Below are 16320 nucleotides of genomic sequence, written 5' to 3' on the forward strand. Positions count from 1 at the left end.
TGAGCTTTCTTTCATATGTTTGTTGGCCAAATAAATATCTTCTTTTGAAAAGTGTCTGTTCATATCCTTTGCCTATTTTTTGATGGGGTTGTTTTTTTCTTATAAATTTATTTACGTTTCTTGTAGATTCTGGATATTAGCCGTCACATGGATAGATGGCAAAAATATTCTCCCATTCTGTAGGTTGCCTGTTCACTCTGATGATAGTTTCTTTTGCTGTGCAGAAGCTCTTTAGTTTAATTAGATGCCATTTGTCAATTTTGGCTTTTGTTGTCATTGCTTTTGGTGTTTTAGTTATGAAGTCTTTGCTCATGCCTGTGTCCTGAATAATATTGTCTAGGTTTTCTTCTAGGATTTTTATGGTTTTAGGCCTTACATTTAAATCTTTAATCCATCTTGAGTTAATTTTTGTATAAGGTGTAAGGAAGGGGTCCAGTTTCAGTTTTCTGCATATGGCTAGCCAGTTTTCCCAACACCATTTATTAAATAGGGAATCCTTTCCCCATTGCTTGTTTTTGTCAGGTTTGTCAAAGGTCAGATGGTTGTAGATGTGTGGTGTTATTTCTGAGGCCTCTATTGTGTTCCATTGGTCTATGTATCTGTTTTGGTACCAGTACCATGCTGTTTTGATTACTGTAGCCTTGTAGTATAGTTTGAAGTCAGGTAGTGTGATGCCTCCAGCTTTGTTCTTTTTGCTTTAAATTGTCTTGGCTATATGGGTGCTTTTTTGGTTCCATGTGAAATTTAAATTAGTTTTTTCTAATTCTGTGAAGGAAGTAAATGGTATCTTGATGGGAATAGCATTGAATCTATAAATTACTTTGGGCGGTATGGTCGTTTTCACGATATTGATTCTTCCTATCCATGAGCGTGGAATGTTTTTCCATTTGTTTGTGTCCTTTCTTACTTCCTTGAGCAGTGGTTTGTAGTTCTCCTTGAAGAGGTCCTTCACATCCCTTGTAACTTCTATTCCTAGGTATTTTATTCTCTTTATAACAATTGTGAATGGGAGTTAGCTCATGATTTGGCTCTCTTTTATTGGTGTGTAGGAATGCTTGTGATTTTTGCACATTGATTTCATATTCTGAGACTTTGCTAAAGTTGCTTATCAGCTTAAGGAGTTTTTGGGCTAGGATAATGGGGTTTTCTAAATATACAATCATGTCATCTGCAAACAGAGATAATTTGACTTCCTCTCTTCCTATTCGAATATCCTTTATTTCTTTCTCTTTCCTGATTGCCCTGGCCAGGACTTCCAATACTATATTGAATAGGAGTGGTGAGAGAGGGCATCCTTGTCTTGTGCCGGTTTTAAAAGGGAATGCTTCCAGCTTTTACCCATTCAGTATTATACTGGCTGTGGGTTTGTCATAAATAGCTCTTAATATTTTGAGATATATTCCATCAATACTTAGTTTATTGAGTGTTTTTATCATGAAGGGGTGTTGAATTCTGTCGAAGGCCTTTTCTGCATCTATTGAGATAATTATGTGGTTTTCGTCATTGGTTCTGTTTATGTGATGGATTAAGTTTATTGGTTTGTGTGTGTTAAACCAGTCTTGCATCCCAGGGATGAAGCTGACTTGGTCGTGGTGGATAAGCTTTTTAATGTGCTGCTGGATTCAGTTAGCCAGTATTTTATTGAGAATTTTCGCATCGAAGTTCATCAGGGATATTGGCCTGAAATTTTCTTTTTTTGTTGTGTCTGTGCCAGGTTTTGGTATCAGGATGATGCTGGCCTCATAAAATGAGTTAGTGGGGAGTCCCTCTTTTTCTATTATTTGGAATAGTTTTGGAAGGAATGGTACCAGCTCCTCTTTGTACCTGTGGTAGAATTTGGCTGTGAATCTGTCTGGTCCTGGGCTTTTTTTGGTTGGTAGGCTATTAATTACTGCCTCAATTTCAGAACTTGTTATTGGTCTATTCAGAGATTCTACTTCTTCCTGGTTTAGTCTTGGGAGGGTGTATGTGCCCAGGAATTCATCCATTTCTTCTAGATTTTCTAGTTTATTTGCATAGTGGTGTTTGTAGTATTTATTCTCTGATGGTGGTTTGTATTTCTGTGGCATCAGTGGTGATATCTGCTTTATCATTTTTTTATTGTGTCTGTTTGATTCTTCTCTCTTTTCTTCTTTATTAGTGGTCCATCTATTTTGTTAATCTTTTCAAAAAACCAGCTCCTGGGTTCACTAATTTTTTTGAAGGGTTTTTCATGTCTCTATCTCCTTCAGTTCTGCTCTGATCTTAGTTATTTCTTGTTTTCTGCTACCTTTTGAAATTGTTTGCTGTTGCTTCTGTAGTTCTTTTAATTGTGATGTTAGGGTGTCAATTTTAGAACTTTCCCGCTTTCTCCTGTGGGCATTTAGTGCTATAAATTTCCCTCTAAACACTGCTTTAGCTGCGTCCCGGAGATTCTGGTACATTGTGTCTTTGTTCTCATTGGTTTCAAAGAACTTATTTATTTCTGCCTTAATTTTGCTATTTACCCAGTAGTCTTTCAGGAGCAGGTTGTTCAGTTTCCATGTAGTTGTGCGGTTCTGAGTGAGTTTCTTAATCCTGAGTTCTAATTTGATTGCACTGTGGTCTGAGAGACAGTTTGTTGTGATTTCTGTTCTGCATTTGCTGAGGAGTGTTTTACTTCCAAGTATGTGGTCAATTTTGGAATAGGTGTGATGTGGTGCTGAGAAGAGTATATATTCTGTTGATTTGGGGTGGGAAGTTCTGTAGATGTCTATTAGGTCCACTTGGTCCAGAGCTGAGTTCAAGTTCTGAATATCCTTGTTAATTTTCTGTCTCGTTGATCTGTCTAATGTTGGCAGTGGGGTGTTAAAGTCTCCCACTGTTATTGTGTGGGAGTCTAGGTCTCTTTGTAGGTCTCTAAGAACTTGCTTTATGAATCTGGGTGCTCCTGTATTGGGTGCATATATATTTAGGATAGATATATATATATGTGTGTGTGTGTGTGTATGTATGTGTATATATATGTATAATCACTGAGAAGTTAGCTCTTCTTATTGCATTGATCCCTTTACCATTATGTAATGCCCTTCTTTGTCTTTTTTGATCTTTGTTGGTTTAAAGTCTGTTTTATCAGAGACTAGGATTACAACCCCTGCTTTTTTTGCTTTCCATTTGCTTGGTAAATCTTCCTCCATCCTTCCTCCATCCCTTTATTTTGAGCCTATATGTGTCTTTGCACATGAGATGGGTCTCCTGAATATAGCACACCATGGGTCTTGACTCTTTATCCAGTTTTCCACTCTGTGCCTTTTAATTGGGGCATTTAGCCTGTTTACATTTAAGGTTAATATTGTTTTTTATGAATTTGATCCTGTTCTTTTGATGTTAGCTGGTTATTTTGCCCATTAGTTGGTGCAGTTTCTTCATAGTGCCCCGTGAGTTCTATTGTTCTTTCCCTTTCAGGATGAGCTGCTCCTGGTCCTCTGCTTCTATTGGGCATAGAGATCCCCCTCACAGGAGTCCTCCCTGCTGATCCGTCCCCAGGTCCTAGCCACTGCTCTCTAGAAAGCCATATCCCTTAGTGCTCAGCCTCTCACACATTCTGGGACCACTTTCCCATTCTTGGTGCTGTGGAGCTTGGGCCTTGACTCTTAAAACAAAATTATTTTGACACTTGTTAAAATGATATGGGACACTTTATTTGAGAGTATTTCAAATAGTAGAGAGAGACTGAACTCAGCTCTGACTACAGCAAAGACAGCTGGGGTCAGTAGATATGAAATAGTAGAGGGATTTTTGCTAAACTGGCTTAACAAGATTCTAACTAAAGGCAGGTCAAGGACTAAGATATTAAGATATCAAGGATGAGGAATTTGATCAGATAACAAGGGTTGGGGACTTCTTGCTAAACTGAGTTAGCAGGATTCTTGCTAAAGCCAGGCCAAGGATGGACCTAAGATAAGGCCTAGGTAAGAAGAGGGCTCGTAGAAACGTTAACTAAAATTTGATCAAGAGGGGAATCTGTTACCATCCCTCATATTAGCTGCCAGTCTCAGGAAAGCCAGCCTCTCGCCTCCAGATCAGCACATTTCTGTTTCATCTTTAAGCACCACCCTCAACCCACTCTGGATGTCACAAAATGATATCCAGATTGTCTTCACTGGATCTAAGTCTCAAACACTATTTTCATTCTGGGGAACTTAGGTGTTATAAGAAGCACGAACCTTGTGAATCACAATCCTGCCTTTTTTTCCTGGGATGAGAGTGGGGAAGGAGAGGCTTTATTACTTTTTGATGAACTTCCAAACTTTCAAAACCAAATGAAATGTCTTTTTATCAGTGAGTTGCTTTTCTCTTAAAAACATACGCAATTCCTTTACCCATATTGTACTTGTGCTCTTTCCTGTGTCTGCCTTGAATTGTGTTACCATGGGAACATCTTGTAGACACTAGCAACACTGAGGGTGCAAGTAGGGACAATATGCTTTTCAGGTTTCCTAAGGACAGGGTGTGTGGTATGTGCAAGGGTCAGTTTCTCAGCTCTCTTTGGAGAATCTTCTTCGTTCAGACTCTAGTTTCTCCAGATCCAAGTGTTCTTGGATCTCAGCACAGTTCACATTTTGGGCTGGATAATTGTTTGTTGTAGGAGGACGTGCTGTGTGTTGGAGGATATTTAGTAGCATCTTTGGCCTTTACCCACTAGATGCCAATACCCCTCCCCCAGGAGAAACAACCAAAAATGTCTCTAGAACATTGCCAAATGTCCCCTGGGGGATGAGAACCACTGATTTCATTATCAAAGGATCTTGCCCTGGGTTTAAAGAGGTCCATGGACTTGGATGGAGAAAAAATTACATCTTTATTTTTATTAATCTCTAAGCTTTAGCATTTCCCATAATTCTAAATGTGAATTCATATTTAGAATTCTAAATGTGAATTTACATTTAGAATTATGGGAAAAAACAAAACTCTAGTACTTTCTATAAGCAGTTTCTGTGACTGTCAAAATATGAAAAACTATTATTTTCATATCGTGGGAGTTTTTTCAACTTTCTCAATTTACATTCATCACTACTTCAAAGTTGCGATAGTTTTTAGAACTGTCACTAGATCTTGTCATTTAACACAATAAAAAAGACATATTATGAAAGCACACATTTGTTTTTTAAATATTTTGATAACTTTATGTCAATATAATTGGTTTCCTATTTAGTTCTATGTACTTCTATTTTATGCATTTAAAAACATTATTCCAGCTAGGCATGGTGGTACACGTCTGTAGTCCCAGCTATTCAGGAGGCTGAGATAGGAGGATCACTTGTGCCCAGAAGGTCAAGGCTGCAGTGAACTGTTTGTGCCATAGCACTCCAGCTGGGGCAACAGAGCAAGAACCTGTCTCAAAAAACAGGAAAAAAAACACAAAAATTATTCCAAGAAGGAGTATAAAGCCTTCCCTAGACTTCTAAAGAGATCTGTAGCATAAAAAAAGATTCAAAACTCTTCTGTATGCAGTAGGATTTCTGAATCTGGAGGGATGTATGCTGGGCCACACACAACCAATCAGCCACTTACTGTTGGCTACAAAGCAGACCCATGAGGATTTAATTTTGGCCAGTCCAGCAAGCTGATTCCCTGATGTGCATATCCAGCCAAGCCTTTTTCACCCCAGATATTGTCGGGACTGGTGCTTGGTTCTGGTTTGCATGTCCCCTTTACTACTGGCCTTGAACCCTCTATGGTGGGATCCAAGACGTGATGAGTGAAGAGCCTCAACTGCCCCCATGTTTGGCAGCAGAGAGAGAGAAGCTGTCTCCAACCACCCCCTCCAATTGGCCTGGGGTTCATCTTCAGATGGGCACTTGAGCCTCTCTTTTCCTCTGGAGCCACACCCCAGCTAGTTGAAGGGAGATAAAGTGGGTGAATCATACCTCTCTGGAGGCAGGGTGGCTCCATGCCACTTTCAAAACAAGACAAAACAAAATCCAATTTGAACTGGCATTTTTGGTTGTTACTACCAGGCAGGGTGTGCTACTGGCATCTAGTGAGTAGAGACCAGTGATGTTGCTAAACATCCTACAAAGAGCACATACCCCCACAACAAAGAATTATCCAGCTCAAAATGTTAACAGTTCTAAGGCTAAAAGGGGTATCATTAGACCCTGTGACTGTGAAGTCCAGGGGTACAGACATTCACCCTGTTATCATCCTTCCAGCTCCATTTCTCATGTCTCAGGCTGCCTCCTCTTCCACCCCTCCCAGATGAAAAGTGGATGTTGTGGTCACATACCTTAACTTGACGTACTATACCATCCAGAGGGAGAGAACGTCTCTATCCCAGCATTTCCACCAGAGTCCTGAGGTTCTCTCTGACTGGATCAGATCCACACGCCCTCTAGGAACAAATCTCTGTAGCTAGGGATATGGAATGCTTTGACTGGTTTGGACTTGGGCACATGTTTCCTCAAGAGCCACGGCTGAAATCCATTTACCTTGAAAATAGAAAATGAGAGCCATTCAGAGGGTCTGGAAAGGGGAGTGATAAATGCTGGAATGATAATCAACAAATACCAAATGCTCGTCTTTTCCCAATTCCCCTCTTGCTTTCTGGCCATTTTCCATGCAGTCCATCATCTTATCTTATCTTTTCTTTTCTTCTTTATTTTTTTTTCTTTTCTTTTCTTTTTCTTTCTTTCTTTCTTTTTTTTTTTTCAGACAAGGTCTCACTCTGTTGCCTAGGCTGGAGTGCAGTGGTGTGATCTTGGCAACCTCTGCCTCCTGGGTTCAAGTGATTCTCCTACCTCAGCCTCCAGAGTAGCTGGGATTATAGGCGTGTGCCACCACACCCAGCTAACTTTTGTATTTTTTGGTAGAGACGGGGGTTTCGCTGTGTTGGCCAGGCTGGTCTCGAACTCCTGGCCTCAAGTGATCTGCCTGCCTTGGCCTCCCAATGTGTGGGAATTGCAGGTGTGACCCACTGCACCTGGCCCCACCATCTTCTCTAGTAACAAACTGGAATGCTTCAGCTATGACCTTTGTTTTTCTAATGCAAATTAGCTCAAACAAAGTTGGGAGAATGTTGTCAATATTTAGTGCCGGTTGGCCAGGTTCTGTTTTCTCTAGTACTTTAACATTTTGAAGTGATCTGGGGGCAAATTTTCTCAAAATTAGACAGCCTTAACAATATATGAAAATCTTAAGAAAAAGCTGACAATCCTATGCAGGTACCTTCCTTGAGTGCAAGCAGTGGTGGATTTGGTGGCTTCCACCTCATGGAGCTGTCTGGGAAAGCTGAAGATGAAGTTGAAGAATCTGCTTGGATTGGAGCAATGTGCTCGGCTTCCTCTCTGTACCTGGATCTACAACCTCACTGAGCTCACCTCCTGCTACTCTCCCATTCACCCATGCGGCCCCTGGCCTTCCTGCTGCCCGCTGCACATGCCAGCCAGTCCCTTTCATCTCAGGGCCTTTGCACCTGCTGCTGTTGCCTTTGCTGGCAATGTTTCTGGATACATGGCTCACTTCCCCATCTCCTCCAGGTCGTTGCTCAACTGTCGCCCTCTCCTTGAAGCTTTCTCTGACCACCTCCGATTAAAATCGCAACCCCACATGGGCATTCCCTGTCTCCCTTCTCTGTATCATTGTTCTCTATAGCTCTTAACATTATATAACAAATCATACACATTTTTTTTTACCTATTTCTTTGGTCTACTGTCTGTCTTTTATCCCCACCCTCTTTCAACTGTAACATTTGTGAGGGCAGGTATTTTTGTCTGTTGCATTCACTGTTGCATCTCTAGGTCCTAGGACAGGGCCTGGCATAGAGCTGAGCTAAGTAAGTATTCATGGCATGACCCAGAATCTGGGGATCACCCAGAAGCTTCATTTCCCAGAGATGTGAGATCCAATCTGGTAGGCAGCCTCCTCTCGGGATTCTGGGCCAACCCATTGCATTTCTATAGAGCAGTGGGCTGTTTTTTCATCTAGTTCCACGTGACAACCTCAGCTGGTCATTGTCCTTCTTCTTTTTGGTATAGATCTTACTTTTTTCAGAACAATTTGGGTTTACACACAACTTTCTGCATCTCCCTTTCTCTGTTTAAATAGACAAAGAAAAATACACTATGTTAGGGATTAATATCAGATTAATAGAAAAAAAAGACACCTGAATACATCTATGGAGAAATACAAATCCATATTTTATAAACAGATAAATACTTTGGGCTGGGCGCGGTGGCTCATACCTGTAATCCTAGCACTTTGGGAGGCCAAGGCGGGTGGATCACCTGAGGTCAGGAGTTCAAGACCAGCCTGGCCAACATGGTGAAACCCCATCACTACTAAAAATACAAAAATTAACCAGGCGTGGTGGCAGGCGCCTGCAATCCCAGCTACTCAGGAGGCTGAGGCAGGAGAATCACTTGAACCTGAGGGGCAGGGGCTGCAGTGAGCCTAGATCATGCCACTTCACTCCAGCCTGGGTGAAAGAGTGAGACTCCATCTCAAATAATAATAATAATAAGAAGAAGAATACTTCATAGAAGAAGCAGATTATCCTTACGTCTACAGCAGGAATGGAAGTTTCCTCACACTACTGTTAGATGTACAGACAAGCTGTAGCTCTTTTATTTTGCCTGTAACTTCTGTAGATTTCCTCATGTGTCCCTACTGGCTGGGTAGGGCTGGGGAAACTTGATTGATTTTAACCCTATAACTTTAGCTTAGTGCAATGATGAAAATATTCTCATTCAGTAAAATGGATAGGCTCTCAGGTCTTGCTTCTCCTTTTCTGTTTCTGCCCAACACAGCATCTGGGTAGAGCAGGGAAAGGGGGAACTTTATCTAGGAGTGACATTCAACATAATTAACTGATTTGACACAGACACAGACCCACTGGAGTGGATGCTAACAGCTAGCAATTAGCAGCCCTTCCAATGCAGACTGTGACTCTCAGCCCTGGCAAGGTGACCTCACAGCGGTGAAGTGAAGGGGAAGGGCTGTTTGTATTGGAGCAGTGTCTCTTGGCACCTCTGATCTCCACAACATTTCTTATCATCCTAGTTGCTGCTTATCCAACTAGCTTTTGCAGGTGGAGCTGGTGACTGGTGTGGACTGGTCTTTCCTGACTTGGCTAGGGCACAGGAGTTCTCCCTGGCTGATTTGACCTCACCCCAGCTCTTGCTGGCACTGCAGGCTTATGGTGTAAGTTTAGACTCTGCCACAGTCTTCATTGGCCCCTCAGCCTGGGCTGCAGGTCACCTTGCTCTTGAAGAGTGAGTGCCATGTCATTTCTTTGGGAAATGATTCAACTCAGCTGCTTCCAGAGGACCATCTTGAGCACATGTGGGAGCTTCTGGGTCCTGTCCATACCACACAGGGACTGAGAATAGCTCAAAAAGCTAAAACTTTACAATTTTGCACTCCTGCCTCTACCCTCACTCTCCTGCTTAATCATGCTGTGCTGCAGAGTTTGTCCATGGCTGCTTTCCAGACAGTTCGTGGGGCAATTCCCTCCAGGAATCTGAACACAAGGCAGAGTGCAAGCCTCCCTGCCCTTGCCAGTACCCTCTACCTGGCCCTCCTGCCCCTGCAGTATCTTTAACCCCCCTAATATCACTCTCCCTCTTCTGCCCGCAAACCACTGGGCTGGAGAATGTGAGTGTTTCACTTCCTCTTCCTGGTGTGGTTTTCACACACTAGAATGATCTGACAGCTTTTCAAAAATACCATTGCCCGTGTCTTACCTTCTCATCCTCCTTCATCCCCCCAGTTCTGATTTAACTGCTCTTGGGGGACCCAGGCATTGGTAGTTTTAAAACCAAGCACCCCAAGTGATTCCAATGGGCAGCCAGGGTTGAGCGTCGCTGTTCTAGGGCAGTTGTTATTAAACGTCCCTGCCTATTAAAATCTTGTGGGAGCTTTAAAAAATCCTGATGCCCAGGCTGCACCCCAGGCCAATTGAATCAAAATATCTAGGGAAGTCATTGGTATTTTTAAAGGCTCCTTGGGCTATTCCAATGGCAAATGTGAAAACTAGGGTCCTTCTAAGCCAGTTCTTCTCAAACTTTAATGCATTAATACATACAGTCACCTGGGAACCTGGTTAAAATGTAGATTCTGATTCAGGAGGTCTGTGGTGGAGCTTTAGATTTTGAATTTCTAACAAGCTCTCAGATAATGACACAGGTGCTGGTCCTTGGACCATATCATTCTTCCCAGGGTGGCATTTGTCCCCCAACTCCCTTAACTAACAGGATTTCAGGAAGAGGAAAACTAGCTTGCGGGTAAATAGAAGTCTTTCAAAAGGATTATACCCATAATATATGGCAACAGACAGCTTCCCAGTGGACACTGGGTTTATATTCCAAAAGTCCCCTACAACTCTCTATTCTTCATGTTTTGGAAGGCTAAAATACTCAATTTTGGGGGCCCTCTCATAGCAAGCATACCACATGAGAAAGTTCCATGTAGTGAGATATAGCTAGAAGTGCCTGGGGAGGACTTCCTTTCCCAAATACAAAGCCCAGGTCTTAATAGAAGGAAAAAAATTTTTTGTGTCTTCCTGCTTGGAATATGGCTTTGGGACCTGGAAGTAGAGCACCCATCTGTGACTCTGAGGAAACGGGCATGAAGATGAAGTCCTGGAGACAGGGTTGCCAAATAAAATATGAGACAACTGGTAAATTTGAATTTCAGATAAATAATGAATCATTTTTTAGTGTATGTGTTGTGGTCACCCTCTATATTGTCATCAACCCCAGAAATGGATGAACCCCTTACCCCAAATTTGGTTCAAAGATTGGGATTATTGATGCCATACCCCAAGAGGATATGAAAAGGTTTATGACTCAAATAATGAGGCTTTCTGAGGAGCACAGGGCAGGCTCCCAAGCAGGTCTGAAAATAGGTTGAGCAAGTGGGGAGGGCAGGCTGCCTTGGGGTTTTATGAAAGGGCTGAGGCCGGTGTGGTTTGAACTTCCAGCTGGCACGGAGGAAGGGAATTACTTTGACTTTCTTATCATCTTGTCCAGGTGTAGGGAAGAAGGGGCAGGGGTGTGCTGGGGCTTGCAAGTTGTCAGCAAATATGGAAAACAAAGTCAGACTCTTTATTACCATAACTATGTTACAAATATTTTATGGGACTAAATTTTTTCCATTCTTTATCTGAAATTCAGGTTTAACTGGATGTCCTAACCTGTGTTTTTATTTGTTAAATCTGGCAGCTCCACCTATGAAGTAGAAAAATAGAAGGAGCCTGGTCCCTCCTAGTGATCTTCAGATGCTGCACTGATTCTGAGTTGCCCACTTCCAGACTTGTTATATGAGACAAGGCATTGGTGGTTTTAAAACCAAGCACCCCAGAAATCAGAGTGCTTTATTTGTCTTAAGAAATAGGACTTAAGTCTTATTCCTAAATGTTGCATTTCTGCTGACTCTTCTGATGGCAGCTAGTGGGATATCCAATTCCACTTAGAAATCTTTATCAAGCCCTTAATTATATTGATGACTCTAATAGGAATGGCTATTGTGGATGCCAAGGACAGCACTCAAATGCAGCTTTGCTGCTTCCTGGCTTCCTAAGTTCTTCACCAACTTGTGCCTCCTCTTCTGTAAAATGGGCATGATAACCCATATTTCACAGAGTTGTTAGAATTAAATAAGATTGTGTGTATGAGATACTTAGAACAGTCTCAGTACTTGATAAGTCTTAGCTAATATGTACTTATTTATTTGAATTAGTTGAATTGCTTGCAGTAAAAATGTTATGGACTGAATGTGTCCCTTGTTTCACCCAACCAAATCCATTATATTGAGACCCTAAGCTCTAATGCGATGGTATTTAAGATGGGGCCTTTGGGAGGTGATTAGGATCAGATGAGGTCCTGAGGGTGGAAACTTCTTGATGGGATTAGTGCCCTGATAAGAAGAGATGTCAGAGGCCGGGCACAGTGTCTCACACCTGTAATCCCAGTACTTTGGGAGGCCGAGGTGGGTGGATCATGAGGTCAAGAGACTGAGACCAACCTAGCCAACGTGATGAAACCCCATCTCTACTAAATGTACAAAAATTAGCTGGGTGTGATGGCGCAAGCCTGTAGTCCCAGCTACTCAGGAGGCTGAGGCAGGAGAATTGCTTGAACCCAGGAGGTGGAGGTTGCAGTGAGCTGAGATCACGCCACTGCACTCTGGCCTGGCGACAGAGTGAGACTCCGTCTCAAAAAAAAAAAGATGCCAGAGAGCTTGCTCTAGTCTCCTTCCCAGCTCCCCCTCCCCGCTGGCGCACAGCAATAAGGCGGCTATCTGCAAGCCAAGAAGAGAGCCTCACCAGAACAGAAACTTGCAGGTGCCTAATCTTGGACTTCTAGCCCCCAGTGCTGTGGGAAATTTCTGTCGTTTAAGCTACCTAGTTTATGGTATTGTGTTAATGGCAGCTCAAGCTGACTAACGTAAAGATATTCTATGTCAATTTTCATGTAAATATCTTAGGTATGTTATTAATAACATTGTTGAATTCGCTATGTTTTTCAAGAAAGTATAACTATCATTGTTGGGGGAGGGTGGGAGCAGATTATGTACCTTATTTCAAAGATGGTCAAAATCTAAGAAATTGAGAACAACCACAACCACAGAATGTGTATATCATTATTTCAGCACTTTTTTTGAAAGGAACTCTGAAATTGGGATGTGACTTCTAATAGGCGAGGTCTTAGATTAGATCTGTGGTTTTCAACCCTAGTTGCATATTCAGATCATCTGGGGAGATTTTAACAAATATTGTTAACTTGATCCTACCCTCAGATATTCTATTTAATTGGTCTGAGGTGGGGCCCAGGCATGAATCAGACAGACCTAAGGAATAGGTAAGTTAATTAATTAATTTGTTTGTTTGCTTGAGACAGAGTCTCACTCTGTCACCCAGGCTGGAGTGCAGTGGTGCAATCTTGGCTCACTGCAACCTCTGCCTCCCGGGTTCAAGTGATTCTCCTGCCTCAGCCTCCCAAGTAGCTGGGATTAAAGGCGCCTGCCACCATGCCCGGCTAATTTTTGTATTTTTAGTAGAGACAGGGTTTCGCCATGTTGGCCAGGCTGGTCTCGAACTCCTGACCTCAGGTGATCTGCCTGCGTAGATCTCCCAAAGTGCTGAGATTATAGGCATGAGCCACCGCCCCAACAGGAATAGGTAATTTTAAAGTAGATTTTAAAACCCTCTGCAGGTGAAGGTGAATGTATAGCCAGGGCCAAAAACATTAGATTAGATAAAATACTTTATGTACAAATGTTTACTCTGGGTTGAGGCTTCTTGTGAGGTTTATTAAAAAGTGGATCACAGGGAGAAAGATATCCCCTCAATGCTGATGACTAACAGCTTTTCAACAGGCTATCGCTGGTTAACTTCACATGTTTTAGCTAGTTTCCCTGCTAGTTCACTGATGGACAAGGGTTAAAAGCAGTTGTGTCAGCCACCAGAATAGCTATGGATCAAAGCTAAGTAGAGCAGAGGGAATACAACGCTATGTAACAGAGAGCCAGAAACCCATCAGGGAGCTTGTGGCTTCTCCTTACTTGATTTCAATAGTGCCGGGACTCTGGAACAAAATACTAGAGGTGCTGAGAAACTGGTGGAATTCTACACTATGTATCTCATCAGGAGGCTGTGCTATATGCAGAATTCCATGAAACCTTAGCAAAGAGCCAGAGATTCAAGTATTTCAAAAGGGGATTTTTTTATTGTGTGGAGTCTGCTGGTTGATCAGAGAAATGACAATCAGGTGAGTATATTTCTGACTAAAGTCAGTGATATCTGGTCTGTTTGGTAATGAAATTGAGCATGTTTCTGCTTAGCTACATATTTTGCATCTCGCCCTTTATATTCTCATTCATGATGATGAAGTCACCTTTCAGAGACACCAGACACATACATGTGTTTGATGGCAGTGTTTATTCTTCACTCTGTTGGACTGTGAATTGTTTAGATATTGTGAAAGTAGATCACATGTTTACATTGCAGGTATCTCCTTTCTCCAGCCCCTGCTGTCCCACACTGAACAGCAAAACAAAGAGTAACACTTTCTCTAGTTTGACTAGTTCCTCCAAGCTTTTCACTTTTCCTTTTTTGCTGCAGGTTAATCTTCAATCAGCAGATCTCCCTGTAATAAGTGGAACTGTTTTGTGTAACCTGAATTGCATTGAATTCCTTAGGTCTGTCTGATTCTAAACCAGTTTGGTTCTCACAGTGAGAAATCAACATGGCACTGATGCTGGTCCTTTTTGCCCAGTCTGTTTCAGTATTGGCTGAAAAGACCAAATCACTGCATTATTTAAATTCATGCCCTGAGATCCTGAAAGTGGAGTCTCAAAATTGATAGAAAGCCTTGCCTTTTAAAAATGTGCATGCGAGATTACTCAGAAGGAATTAAGTTCTAGCAAGCTAACAATGGTAAACAAAGCCTCATTTCATTCTTCCCATAAGAATTTGTTTTCTTTTTCTTCCAAGTCTTGCCCATTCTAACCCAGCTTTACAGTTCCATGGTCAAGGAGAGGAGATATTTCTTTTATTGAAATACACTTTTATTGAAAACTCTTGGTAATACGATGAAACATTAGCAGTGAACACAAAGGCAAAAGCAAATTGAGCGACAAAGAGGCCTTTTGAGCTGAAGGGCTGAAACCGCCATTGCAGAATATAGCTAAGAGGATTGTTGCAGTGAAAGATGTCTGACCTAACTGACTCCATCTTGCTTCCAACCTCCAAGCTGTCCTTGTTCATTCCTGGGCGTAGGCCGAACTGACTTTGGGAGGAACTTAGTTTATAGTTTAACTTTGAAACAAAAACATTAACAACCCTTTCCCAAAACAAATTCCTTCTTGCCTGTGGAATAGACTGCCTTTGTAGGACTAATGAATTCACCACAAAATTATAAATTATGGTTTACGAGTCATGCAGCTGGATGCTACAAAATTCTGACCCTTCCCAAATTGCTCCTGGGGATAACATCACTATTATAAAACCTAAGATCAGTACCTGAGATATTTTGTAGAACCTGCACCTTATGGATCAGCTGGCACCACCCAGGTGGATAAACTGGCTCATCGCGTCTTGTGGCCCCCACCCAGGAACTGACTTGGCACAAGACAGCTTCTACTCCTTATGATTTCATTGCCAACCCAGCCAACCAACACTCCTGACTCACTGGCCCCCCACCCACCAAATTTTCCTTAAAAACTCTGATCCCCGAATACTTGGGGAGACTGATTTGAGTAATAATGAAACTCCTGTCTCTGCACTAGCCAGCTCTGCATGAATAACTGTCTCCATTGCAATTTCCCTGTCTTGATAAATTGGCTCTGTCTAGTCAGTGGGGCAAGGTTGAACCCATTGGGCAGTTAGAAGGCTATTTTGCCCATTCCTGAAACAATCTGTGTTATTGGCCTTGAGCTATGGGGCGTGCTTGAGTTTATTTTCTGAATGTTTGCGAGGCACAATTAACTCAGGGAGGAGCCATATGTCATTACCCAGGACCCATTCTAGAGGTAATGTAGAGGTTTTTTTTCTCTCTCCCTCTCTTTTTTTTTTTTGGTTTGTTTTGTTTTTTGGAGAATGGAGTTTCACTCTTGTTGCCCAGGCTGGAGTACAATGGCACAATTTCGGCTCACCGCAACCACCGCTTCCCGGGTTCAAGCAATTCTCCTGCCTCAGCATCCCAAGTAGCTGGGATTACAGGCACGTGCCACCACACCCGGCTAATTTTTGTATTTTTAGTAGAGACAGGGTTTTGTCATCTTGGCCATGATGAAACCTCCAGGCTGGATGAAACTCACCTGAGCTCCTGACCTCAGGTGATCCGCCCGCCTCATCCTCCCAAAGTGCTGGGATTATAGGTGTGAGCCTCTGGGCCCAGCCTCTTTTGCTTGATTTTTTAAAGACAGGATCTTGCCCAGGCTGGAGTGCAGTGGCATGATTATAGCTCACTGCAGCCTACAATTCCTGGACTCGAGGGAATCTCCTACTTCTGTTTCCTAAGTAGTTGGAACTACAGGGACATGCTACCACACTTGGCTAATGTTTTTAAAAATTTTTGTAGAGACGAGGTCTAGTTTTATGGCCCAGCCTTGCTCAAACTCCTGGCCTCTAGCTATCCTCCCACCTTGGCCTCCCAAAGTGCTGGGATTATAGGCTTGAGGCACTGCACCCAGCCCCTAGATAATTTTTCGAATTTTTATGAATTTAAAACAATTGAGGGTGTTGTTCTCAAACAGGAATTCAAACCAAAACAGAAAATTTATAACATGATGTGGCTAATCCATGAAGCAAAGCTGTAGTTCCACAGAGCTAGAAGAAAACTCACTGAGGGTTTATAAAGC

The sequence above is a fragment of the Pan paniscus genome, chromosome 3 (genome assembly GCF_029289425.2).
Source record: "Pan paniscus chromosome 3, NHGRI_mPanPan1-v2.0_pri, whole genome shotgun sequence".
Taxonomy (NCBI): domain Eukaryota; kingdom Metazoa; phylum Chordata; class Mammalia; order Primates; family Hominidae; genus Pan; species Pan paniscus.